Below are 11,512 nucleotides of genomic sequence, written 5' to 3'. Positions count from 1 at the left end.
ATGTCCAATTCTTATAGCTTTGGTCATTCCATTAAAGTATAAGTGATCCCTTATAATTCCAACCCCAAACAACTTCAAATTAACACATTTAACACATGGACAACGGATATGTGTTGTAGTTAGAAGATTTTCTACAGCAAAGTTCAAAAATGCTTCCACCCCAAACTCATATGCCTTCGATCTTCTATCCGAGTGTATCCATGACTTATCCATCTCCGACACTATAACCTATTATCTATAATAAAGTGAAAATACAGGCAATGACCATCACTATAGCAAATTATACAAAGATCTAATAGCAAGTAATACACAACAGAGACGACGGGTTTTAAACAAAAACAGACGTATTTGGCATATATAGACGACGGATTTTCAACAGACGTCGTCTAATATAAGTAATACAAACGACGGTTTATGAAAAAAGCGTCGTGTATAAGTAATACAACGACGGTTTTTTCATAAACCGTCGTGTAATCGTCGTCGTATGCCTAAAAAGGCGTCGTGTCTCAGTTTATTTTCAAGAACCCAAAACCCATTAAGAACACAACATATATATGAAACCAAGCAAGAAACCAACATATACATGAAACCAAGCATGAAAACAATAAATCCATTCCCAATTCAACATAACATAGGGTGATTAAAAGATCCGACAAAATTAAATCCATTCCCAATTCAACATAACAGATAATGTAATCCATGAACCCATTAAACAGAAAATCCATGAACCCATACCTATAAGCACATTATTAACATATCGCAAAGCATATACCTAAAACCCTTTAACAAAACAACCTAATATCATTCAATGAATTTACAAGGGGAAGATAGGGTTTGTACTTACAGGTTGGACGAGCTCACAGATTCGACGGAGCCTGGAGAGTGCAACTTTTAATTAGAGCAGAAGTGAGAGAGCGAATGTTATGTTGCGCGAAATCTGAAAATTTTAGGGTTCAGGGTTAGAAGTATAAGAATAAGAGCCAAATATAAAAAAATTTAGGACGCGCGCTCTTTAAAACGTCGAAAGAAAAACCATGGCGAAAGTTCTACAAGAACCGACGTAAATGTAATATTCCACGACGGAAACACTGAACGTAACGCCGTTTATTTTGACGCTTCATTTTTCGGATTAATTTTAAATTAATTTTGAATATTTTGATATAAAGACGACTGAAAAACCACGTCGGGGTTAACAAATTGAAAACGTTGTAAATTATAATAGACGACTTACATATTAAAATGACGTCGTTTAAAGTGGAAACCATGTCGGATATTTTACTGCACGACGTAAAATATGTATTCCACGACTCAACCACCGTCGTTAACAATTAATACCCTAAACCCTTAAAACTAAATTATATAATTTTAAAAATTAAGTTTATAAAAGGGTCTATGGTTTTACAGCCTAATATATACCCTAGACTACCCAAAAATTATACTTTAAAAATAAACCCCAATAAATAACAACCCTAATCTCTAAACCCTAGACTCTAAACCATAAACCATAAAACTAGAAGTTATTTTATGACTCATCAAAACAATTTTGTTTTGGATGGTCATTTTAAATTTTTGTTATTCAAAATGAATTTTTTCAAGGTTTTGGGGGAAGAAAATATATCAATGACTTCATAGGAGTTGACTTTGCATTTTTCTGATTTATTTTAAATTTATTTTGAATATTTTGATATAAAAATAATAAAATATTCTTATCACAACAACAAACCACGTCGGTGTTAATAAATTGTAGACTTTGTAAATTGTAATAGACGACTAAGTTGTTAAAATGACGTCGTTTAAATGAGAAACCATGGCGGATATTTAACTATCCGACGTAAAATATATATTCCACGACTTAACCGCTGTCGTTACAAAGTACTACCCTGAACCCTTAAGAAATTGAAGACGTTGTAAACCATAAACGACTCAATTGTTCAAAGAACGTCGTCTAAATATCCTTTTACGTCGGATTTGTTTAAAACGAAACAACAAAAAACGACGGTTTTTGACTTTATTAGGTCGTTGGAAATGTATTACACGTCGGTTACGCAATTTGTATGTTTGTTTTTTTTTTAATTTAAGAAAACCTCAACAAATTTTTACATTATATATTATAGACAAAATTTGTACATTATACATAAATATCAAGTGTTCAATAATTCCCTTATTCCAGGTGAAGGCAAACAAACTCTGCCCATTCATTCCGGACTTCATCAATTGCTTCTTGGGGGTATGACGCTTCCTGTTTTCCCTTGGCATACTGCATAAACAATGACTATAAGGTTTATAAATAAAAAGAAATTCAATCACAGACGACGATATTTTTCATAACCGACGTACTATATCTACTCAACGACGGTAATTTTACATGACCGTCGTTGATAATACAAAAAATGACGTAAAATGTATGAAGGTAATTTCTTCTTACCTTCTTCTCAAACCCCAAGGAAGGATCCATGATGATGTCCCTCATGAAGCGCATCACATAATACCCGCATTCGACACTGCTGGGTTGCTTTGGTGTGCCTGACAGAGTTTTCCAAATGACTGCCTTACGGCCTGGTCTAGCTATGTGAGAATTATAAATTTTTATAGCACTGTTCACAATGTTTTTGGCCTCTTCATTGACCACACGATTTCCTGGCAGAGGATCCAGAAAATAGACGGTTTCTCTCTTTGCTCTTACAATCAGCAAGATCCAATGACGGCTGCACAAAATTAATATAAAAACGACGGTTATTTACAAAAACGACGTATTATAATATTTCACACGACGAAATAAAGTAGCAATCGACGACATTATACATTTATCACGACGATAAATAACTACCGACGTGGTTAGTAGTTTCAAACGACTCAATAAAATAAAACACCGACGTGGTTAGTTTATACGCTGTCATTTATTGAAAATCATAAAAACAAAATCCTGTAAAGGAGACTAACCCTGGATTGTAAGGCATCAGGAAAATCTGTTCACCGTCAGTCCTCTAAAGTCGAGCTGCTAATAGGCGTGATCTGTCAGCTATTGTGCCAGAGCTGGCACTAACTGTAGCAGGGTCGATAAAGCCAACCATGCTGCACATATTTGCTCGTTTCAAAACATCGTGTAAGTACCTAAATATATAAAATAATATAAACCAGTTAGCACAAAGAAACACACGACGGTTATGTGTAACAAAACGACGTATTATAAAATTTCACACGACGTACTGAAATAGACAACGACATTATAATATATTTATCACGACGGTACATACTAACGACGTGGTTAGTTAGTTAAGACGACGCAATAAATAAACCAACGACGTATTATTTTAGAATGACAAACCTCATATACACAAAAAAAACACACGACGGTTATGTATAACAAAACGACGTATTATAAAATTTCACACGACGTACTGAAATAGACAACGACGTTATAATATATTTATCACGACGGTACATACTAACGACGTGGTTAGTTAGTTAAGACGACGCAATAAATAAACCAACGACGTATTATTTTAGAATGACAAACCTCATATATACAGCAATGACAGTGGCTCCTATTTCTTCCATGCCTGCAAATTGTGTAATATCTTCAGGCAGGAGGAAGGTATCGCGCTCTAGACCAAACACCTCCTTATCAATTGTAAAGTGCAGGGTCTTATCCTGAGGCACGAGTGTCGTTTCCACATAACGACAAAGGGATTTTAAAGAAGATGGCGCCTCCATATTTGAATAATCAACAACTTTAATAACCTGTTTAAAGAAATAAAAAAATGACGTGGTAATTCAATAAAAACGACGGTTTAAGGAATAAAACGTCGTCTGAAAAGAATTTAAACGACGGTGAAGAAACCGTCGTGGTGAATAATTTATTACGTCTTAGAAAAAAATTCCGCCGTCTAAGTTGTAAACAAACGACGGTTTAAAGAAAAATATCGACGTCTGGAATTTTGAAAAACAAATAAAAAAGGCAAAGTTATGTGAACATACCTGGTCGTCATCTTCTTTCTCCTTTTCATCTTGTTTTTCTTCTTTCTTCTCTTCATCTATTACGTCGGGAATGACTAACTCCGTCGTCTAAAAACCACAAAGTTTTAAAAATAACGACGTTTAATGGCGTGTAAAACAAGTAAACTAAATACGACGTGGTATTGAAATACAAACGACGGTTTAATTTTAAAATCGTCGTGGTATGTATTTCAAACGACTGTTTTATTAATAATAACGACGTCTAATGCTTTTAAAAAAAACAGAGAATTCAAAGTTCAGATATGTTACCTTTTCTTCCTGATGTTTCCCATTTTTGGCAGTATCATCCTCAAAATGTAGGGATCTCACATCACCTCCAGAGCAGCTTGCTTTGTCAGACATTGGATTTTTGGGACTTTGGCTAATTCTGGGTTTAAGCATGCTTGGATCAAAATTGGGAATTCATTGGGAAAGCTGACTCAGGAAATGCTCCCTCTCAGCCTCTACCAATTGTTTCGTTCCAGCCTCCATCCTTAAAGCCTCTTCCCTTGCCTTAGCTTCCATCATTTTAGTCTCTTCTTGAAGGAGAACTCTTAAACTGTCCTTCAAACGGTCGTCAAAGCTCACTCTCTGTGGTTTGGGTAAATTGAAATATTTCCTTGGTGAGATCCCAGCACCTACTCCTCTCACTCTGCTTGGATGCTCGGGGCCCAAAGCCATGGTCAGCACATCATTGCTGCCAGATACAGTGACTTTGCCTTCCGAGACTTGTTTTTGCAATTCATCCTAAAACAAAGATATATAAAAAAGTAAGAACAAAAACACACGACGGTTATTTATATACAAACGACGTATTATATAATTTCACATGACGCAATAACATATAAATCGACGTTATTATAATATATCACGACGGTAGTTATACCGACGTGGTTAGTTTTTAAAATGACGAAATGAATAAACCACCGACGTCTTATGCTTTATTTACAGATAACAGAGGGATGATTCAATATTCACACCTTTAACGACCTTGTTTAAAACATTTCGACGTAGTAATTCAATACAAACGACGCGAAAATGAACCACCGACATCTTATGCTATAATTACAGAAAACAGAGTAGTGATTCCTGATTTAGACCTTTAACGACGTTTTTTAAAAAATTTCGACGTGGTAATATCATTCACACGACGCAAAATATAACATAAGACGTAATAAGAATTATTCACAGTTTAATAAAAATTTAAAACAGAGTGAGTAGGCTTACAATTAATTTTGCTTTCTCTGCCACCTTTGGATCCGGGATGTTACCATGTTTGTCCTGTCTAGCTCTTTTCCATAAGGTAGATCGATCAATTTCTACCCCAGGCATGGTTTCCTCCAATTGATCCTCCAAACCAGCATATCCTTTTCGAGACAATCGATGATTGTACTCAAGTTTCTCCCTAATCTGTGCATGTTGAGAATGCACAGACTCAAAATCTTTGGATAACCTTGAAGCTACAAAGGCATCCCATTGTGCTTTCTCTATGAATTTATATGTTTCAGGGGGTTGGCTTAATCTCTCCCTGTCATTGGTGTATGGAAGGATATAATGCCTCGTTAGTGTAGACTTGAAATCCTTCCATTTCTTGGCAGCAGAAGCTAACACAGAGTTCTTGCCCCCTTGACCTACCACAAAAGCAATGTCAACTGCTTCCCAAATCTGCTCCTTTATATCCTTGGGGATTTGAGCCCATTTCATGTCCACAAGTGGAACTCTGGAGCGTGCCAACACACCAATGTAGGACTGCATCTCACTATGTGCTTGGCCAATTCCTTTCCCCCTTTTATTGTACTCAACAATTGGCCTCAGTTTCTGAAGTTTTCTCTTCACAACACGAGGCATTGTGCTCATACCTCGACCAGACTTTGAATCATCAGAGATTGTTGTCGTGCTGGTTGGTTCTGTCTCAGCAGATGATGAAGCAAACTTCATCTTCTTCGAAGGCTTCACTTGAGGAGGTACCATTCCAAGCTCCTTACCTCCATTTTTCTTGGAGCCAGAATCCTTACTTTGGTCTTGGTGAGAAACTATTTTTACAGACAAAACTGCAAGTGAAAATATTTCAGGAAAAGATTAAGAACACAAACGACGGTTATTAATAAAATACGACGTATGATATGATTTTAAACGACGCAATGAAATAATCTCAGACGTAATAAATGTTTAAAACCAAGGTAATTAAACAACGACGAAATAATTAACTATAAACGACGTGATAATTAACTATAAACGACGAAATATTTATATAACGTCGTGGTATTGATGTTCACACGACGTCAGTAGTAATATACCGTCGTCTATATAAGGATCCAAAACCCTTCTTTCTTTCTCTGTGAATGTTTGATTGCAGATTTGATTTTTCTGAACCATGGTTTTTGTTTTCTAATTTGATAAAATACAAGGCCAACAAAGAAAGTTTTGGAATCTTATATAGACGACGATATTTTAATATGACGTCGTGGTATTAACATTCACACGACGTAAAACAATAAGATACTGTCGTCTATATTAGATACCAACCCTACTTTCTTTTTCTTTATATTTTATCAAATTAGGGAAAAACAAAAACCATTGTTCAGAGAAATCAAACCTGCAATTAAACAAGCAAATAAAAAAAAGATTATAATTTTAAAAATAACTTTGTCAATTTTCAGACGACGCTAGAACGACTGACGAACCGTCGTGGTCTACATATTTAACCACGTAAATAAGAAGCTACCGTCGTCTTATTTAGTTGAGGTAGTTGTCTTCAAAGTTGGAAACTTTCCCTCTTTGTCTGTATATTTTATCGAACTTGGAAAGAAGTAAAATGATTTTGGCCAGAAAAAAGGTAAAAAGATTTTTCAAACAAAAAACGTATGAGCATGCAAAACAGCAACCAAAATAGTGAAAATGAAAGCTTACCTTTTGCGTGCAATGAAAGCAAGAGGAAGATTATGTTTAAGTTCAGAGACGACGAAGAAGACGAGAGGAAGACGATGAGATACTCTGACAGTGCTCTGACAAGGAAAAAAGTCTAAAAGTTTTCTCTGGGAGATTGAAATTTTTAATCGGGTTTGGAAACAGCGCATGTGTATGTCAGGTAGACGAAAAGTTGCTTACATATAAAACCATTTCAAAAAAATAATACGGCGGTTACATATAACTATGACGTATAAATTACAAAATACGACGGTAAATTTAACTTCGGACGTGGTAAATAAATACGACAGTAGTGTTGTAGGTACCGTCGTAGTAAACTCAAAAATTAAAGTACATAAGTAATAACTCGCGTCATGGTAGATTATTTAACACGTCGTTTTTATTAATGTACCGACGTGGATTTCTGTAATATACGTCGATCATACCGACGTTAATTTTACAATTTAAACGGCGGTTTTTTTGTAAGGACCGCCGTTGGTTTTAAAAATTTATTCTATAAATTTGTCGCTTTCATTCATTTTCGGTTTACATTTAGGGTTCCAAGTTCTTCCTCTCTCAGTCTCTCACGTCTCAAAGACAATAATTTGGATGTCTTTCTCAAAGATAAATTGAGCTTACTCGCATCAAATATATGTCCACAAGAAGAAGCTTGTCAACTACCCTTCTCACTTCCTTGATCAAGCCTGATAGGACACTTAGTGCTTCTGAATACTCCTTGCTTTCCATCAAAAGTGATGCAAGCCTGGCCTCCACTCGCTGTCGAAGGAAAGTTCGCTTCTCAGGGAAATCTGCTTGATTTTCTTGGCTAAGAAGATCCGTCAGATTTGTGATAGCCTCTTCCTTTATCCGTAGAGCTTCAGAAGAAGAAGATGGGTTTCAAGAATGCGATAAAGAATAGAAATGGCTTCAGATGGCCTCTAACGCATGAGCAATCGAATCAGTATTTGCTGGAAGATATGATGAAGACATTGTCAATGCTTTGAACTATACAAGTCCTGCAGAAAGATAAAGGACCAAACTGTTAAAGAAACTGAAACAACGGCGGTTTTCTGTTCTACCGTCGTCTTTTCTCGTCGTCTATATTAAGGTAAGATGGCGGTAGATTTATAATTACCGACGTAGATTATTTTGTTAAACGTCGTTAAGTGTACTACAACCGACGTGGATTTTATTTTTAAATTATAAATAGAGTTTTTTTTCCCGAATTCTTTCAGTTTTAGTTTTCAATTACAAAGCGTGATAAATACATTTTTCTTTCCCGAGGAAATTTAAAATGAGGGAAATTAATGTTCTAGAATTTGTAAACTAACACGACGCAATATTACTAACCTGAGGAAATTATAAATAGATTTTGCTTTCCCGAATAAATTTTAAATTAATTCGGTTTGAAACAACGACGATTTTTTGTTATGCCGTCGTTTTTAACTAACACGACGCAATATTTGTTTTGCGACGTGGAATCTTTTCATTTAACGTCGTTAGGTTTAATATAACCGACGTGGATTTGAATTTTTAAATTATGAATAGAATTTTTTTTCCCGTGACCTTTCAGTTTAATGTTCTGGAATATGTAAAGTTTCTTTTTTGGATGACAGATTTAAATAAAATAAGAATATAAAAACAACGACTGTTTTTGTATTACTGTCATCATGTTTCGTCGTCTTAAGTAAGACTAAGACGACGTAATATATTTGTTGAGCGACGTTGATTTGTTTTTTAAACGTCGTTAGGTATAATATAACCGTCGTTGAAAATTGTCTCTCTGATTGCAAATTTGCAACGACGTTAGGTATAATATTTGTAGATACACAAACGCACACACATCATCAACTTCCAAAAAATTGTCTCTCTGATTGCAAATCTGTGTCATCTGTTAAGATTATGATGTGGAACAGAGTTCCATCTGGTAAGATTTCGTAACCCTTGGGATCTCAGACAAATCTGATTATGTCGGCGGTTTTCTATATAAACCGTCGTGGTTATTTCAATTCTTGTCATTAAGTAGATCTACCGACGTAGGATAAGAAAATCAAAGAAAAAAATTGTTAACAAAAATTCTTATTAAGACGACGGTTAAAATTAAAGGTACGACGTATAAAATGAATACATACGACGTTAAATTTTATTGTACGATTTAAAGATAACGTCGTAGAACTATACGAGAATGACGTCGATATATTTATATTTTCCGTCGTTGTACATTAATTTAATACGGCGATATTTTGTATTTTAAAGCCGTGGATTTGTTTGTAATTATACGGCGTCTTATACGAAAACCTCGTCGTGTTATTTTATGAGTAAAAACGGCGGTTTTTATTGAAATCGTCGTCTTTACTTTCTACGTCGGTCGATTCATAACTTCTGCCGTTCTTTGTTGGCATTGATTTTACACTGCGGAAATCTGTTTCAAATAGACGTCGGTTGTTTAATTAGGTACGTCGTTGTTTTTGAACAGCCATTTGAATCTCCATTTTTTAGTTGTCTAAGGTTGTATTACACGACGGTGTTTTTAGAACTGTCGTCTTTTTAAAAACCACGACGGTTTTCACTTAGACCGTCGTTGTTTTCTGGTCGTCTTTTTCACTTTTTGTAGTAGTGTAGCAGGAAAATATATTGCCGCATGTTGCTACCGTCGGGTTACTATAAAATAGCAAAGAGGGTTAATCGTTTTATTAGTCCCTGAACTTTGACCCGAATTGCATTTGAGCACCTCAATTTCTAAAATAGTTCCCGTGGTCCTTTAACTTTAGTTTCGTTTGCACAAATGGTCCTGCCATCAATTTTGTTAACATTTTCTGTTAAATGCAGGGGCAAAATAGTATTTTTATATTAAAACCAAAAAAATGAATAAAAAATTATATCTTTAAAATAACAATAAAAGAAAATCAAATAAAAAACCAACAAAACTAATAATAAATAAAGTTTTGGCGGAATAGAAATCGGGATAGAGGAGGAGAGAGAGAGAGAGTTTAATTTTAATTTTTTATTCATATTTTAATCAATTTTGATACAAAAGTACCATTTTGCCCTTGCATTTAACAGAAAAGTTAACAAAATTGACGACATGACCATTTGTCCTAACAAAACAAAAGTTAAGGGACCACGGAAACCATTTTGGAAATTGAGGTACTCAAATGCAATTCGAGTCTAAATTCAGGGACTAATAAAACGATTAACCCTGGAAGAGATAAACAAGCTGATGTGATATAGCCAAAAGAGGAGAGAAAAGATATGGGACCACTTCCTTTTAGATGGACAACATGTGTATTGGGTTAGCTTTTAATTTTTTAAATTTGAGGCTGCCCTTATAACATATGTAGGTTTTAAAAATAAAAAAAAAACTTTGGGATGGGCGGTCACCCATCCTGTCTTGTGCATAGATCCACCACTATGAGTTTGTTCCTAATGCAAGTCTTGATCAGTTCATTTTTGGTACAGTTTTTGTTCTCTCCTGCTGTCTGGATAATGTATTATAACAATCAATTTTTTTGAGTTAAATGTTGTTGAAGATTGCACATCAGCTAATTATTAGTTTTCAATATATAGATCCCATTAAGTGCTCACTTCTAGATTGGGAGAGACGGTACAAAATCATTGGAGGCATTGTTAGGGGACTTCTTTATCTTCTCCAAAATTTTGGGCTTCGAATTATTCAAGGAGATATGAAAGCTAGCAACATTTTGTTGATGAGATGAATCCAAAAATTCAGATTTTGGAATGGCAAGGTTGTTTGTAGTTGACCAAACTCAAAGGTGATACAAGTAGAATCGTTGGGACTTGTAAGTAACACAACATTCTATACAGCCCTATTTTAGTTTTGTCATATTTAGTTCATTTTGTTTTTGACTCGTTCTCTTGTTTCATGTACTTGTGTGGAGATTGATTTACTTACAGATATGTCAATTCTTTTGTGGATATATGGCTCCTGAGTATATATATCATGAAAAGTTCTCTGTTAAATCAGATGTGTTTAGCTTTGGAGTGCTGGTTCGGGAATTATGCAGTGGTCATAAAACTAGTAGCTTTCACATTAATGGGAAGCAGAGGATCTTTTTAGCTATGTATGTATAAATTATGTATTATGAATATTATTTGCTTCTGAACTGAAATATTGAGATGTACATTCATGTTCAGGAGAATCTACATGAGAGACCAACCAGGCTTCAACTGTTCTCATGTTAAATAGCCACTCTCTCAATCTCCCAATTCCCTCAGCACCAGCATTCTTCGCCCACAGCAGCATGGACTAAAGTACGATTCGGGTTGAAACAATCGACTGGATCTAGATCTGCTGAAATATCAGAAAATGAGGCTTCAATTACTGAGCTTTACGCTCACTAGCTAATATGTTATGATCACCTACAACTGAGTTATTAATTGTCGATAATACCCTTACAAAATCCGTCCACCGATACATTGTGGATAATATCTATAAATAAAAATTCATAAATTATAAAATTTATGTATGAACTTGGATCCTATCCCTCAATGACGGGTCAAGGTTTTATGCATCTCCTTGTTTAGTTATTTGTTGTCGCTGTCTTAAAAGTCATGATTTCGGGGATCCCCCTCCATGTTTGAAGACTCG

At 35.1% G+C, this 11,512-nt stretch overlaps 1 pseudogene; it reads left to right on the top strand.

Annotated features, from left to right (window-relative positions):
* Nucleotides 1–11,307, top strand: part of LOC18788133 — a 16,437-nt pseudogene extending 5,130 nt beyond the window's left edge.

This window comes from Prunus persica, chromosome G1 (genome assembly GCF_000346465.2).
Source record: "Prunus persica cultivar Lovell chromosome G1, Prunus_persica_NCBIv2, whole genome shotgun sequence".
Taxonomy (NCBI): Eukaryota; Viridiplantae; Streptophyta; class Magnoliopsida; order Rosales; family Rosaceae; genus Prunus; species Prunus persica.
Note: the sequence above shows the minus strand (reverse complement) of the source record. Positions and strands in the feature narration are given on the sequence as shown.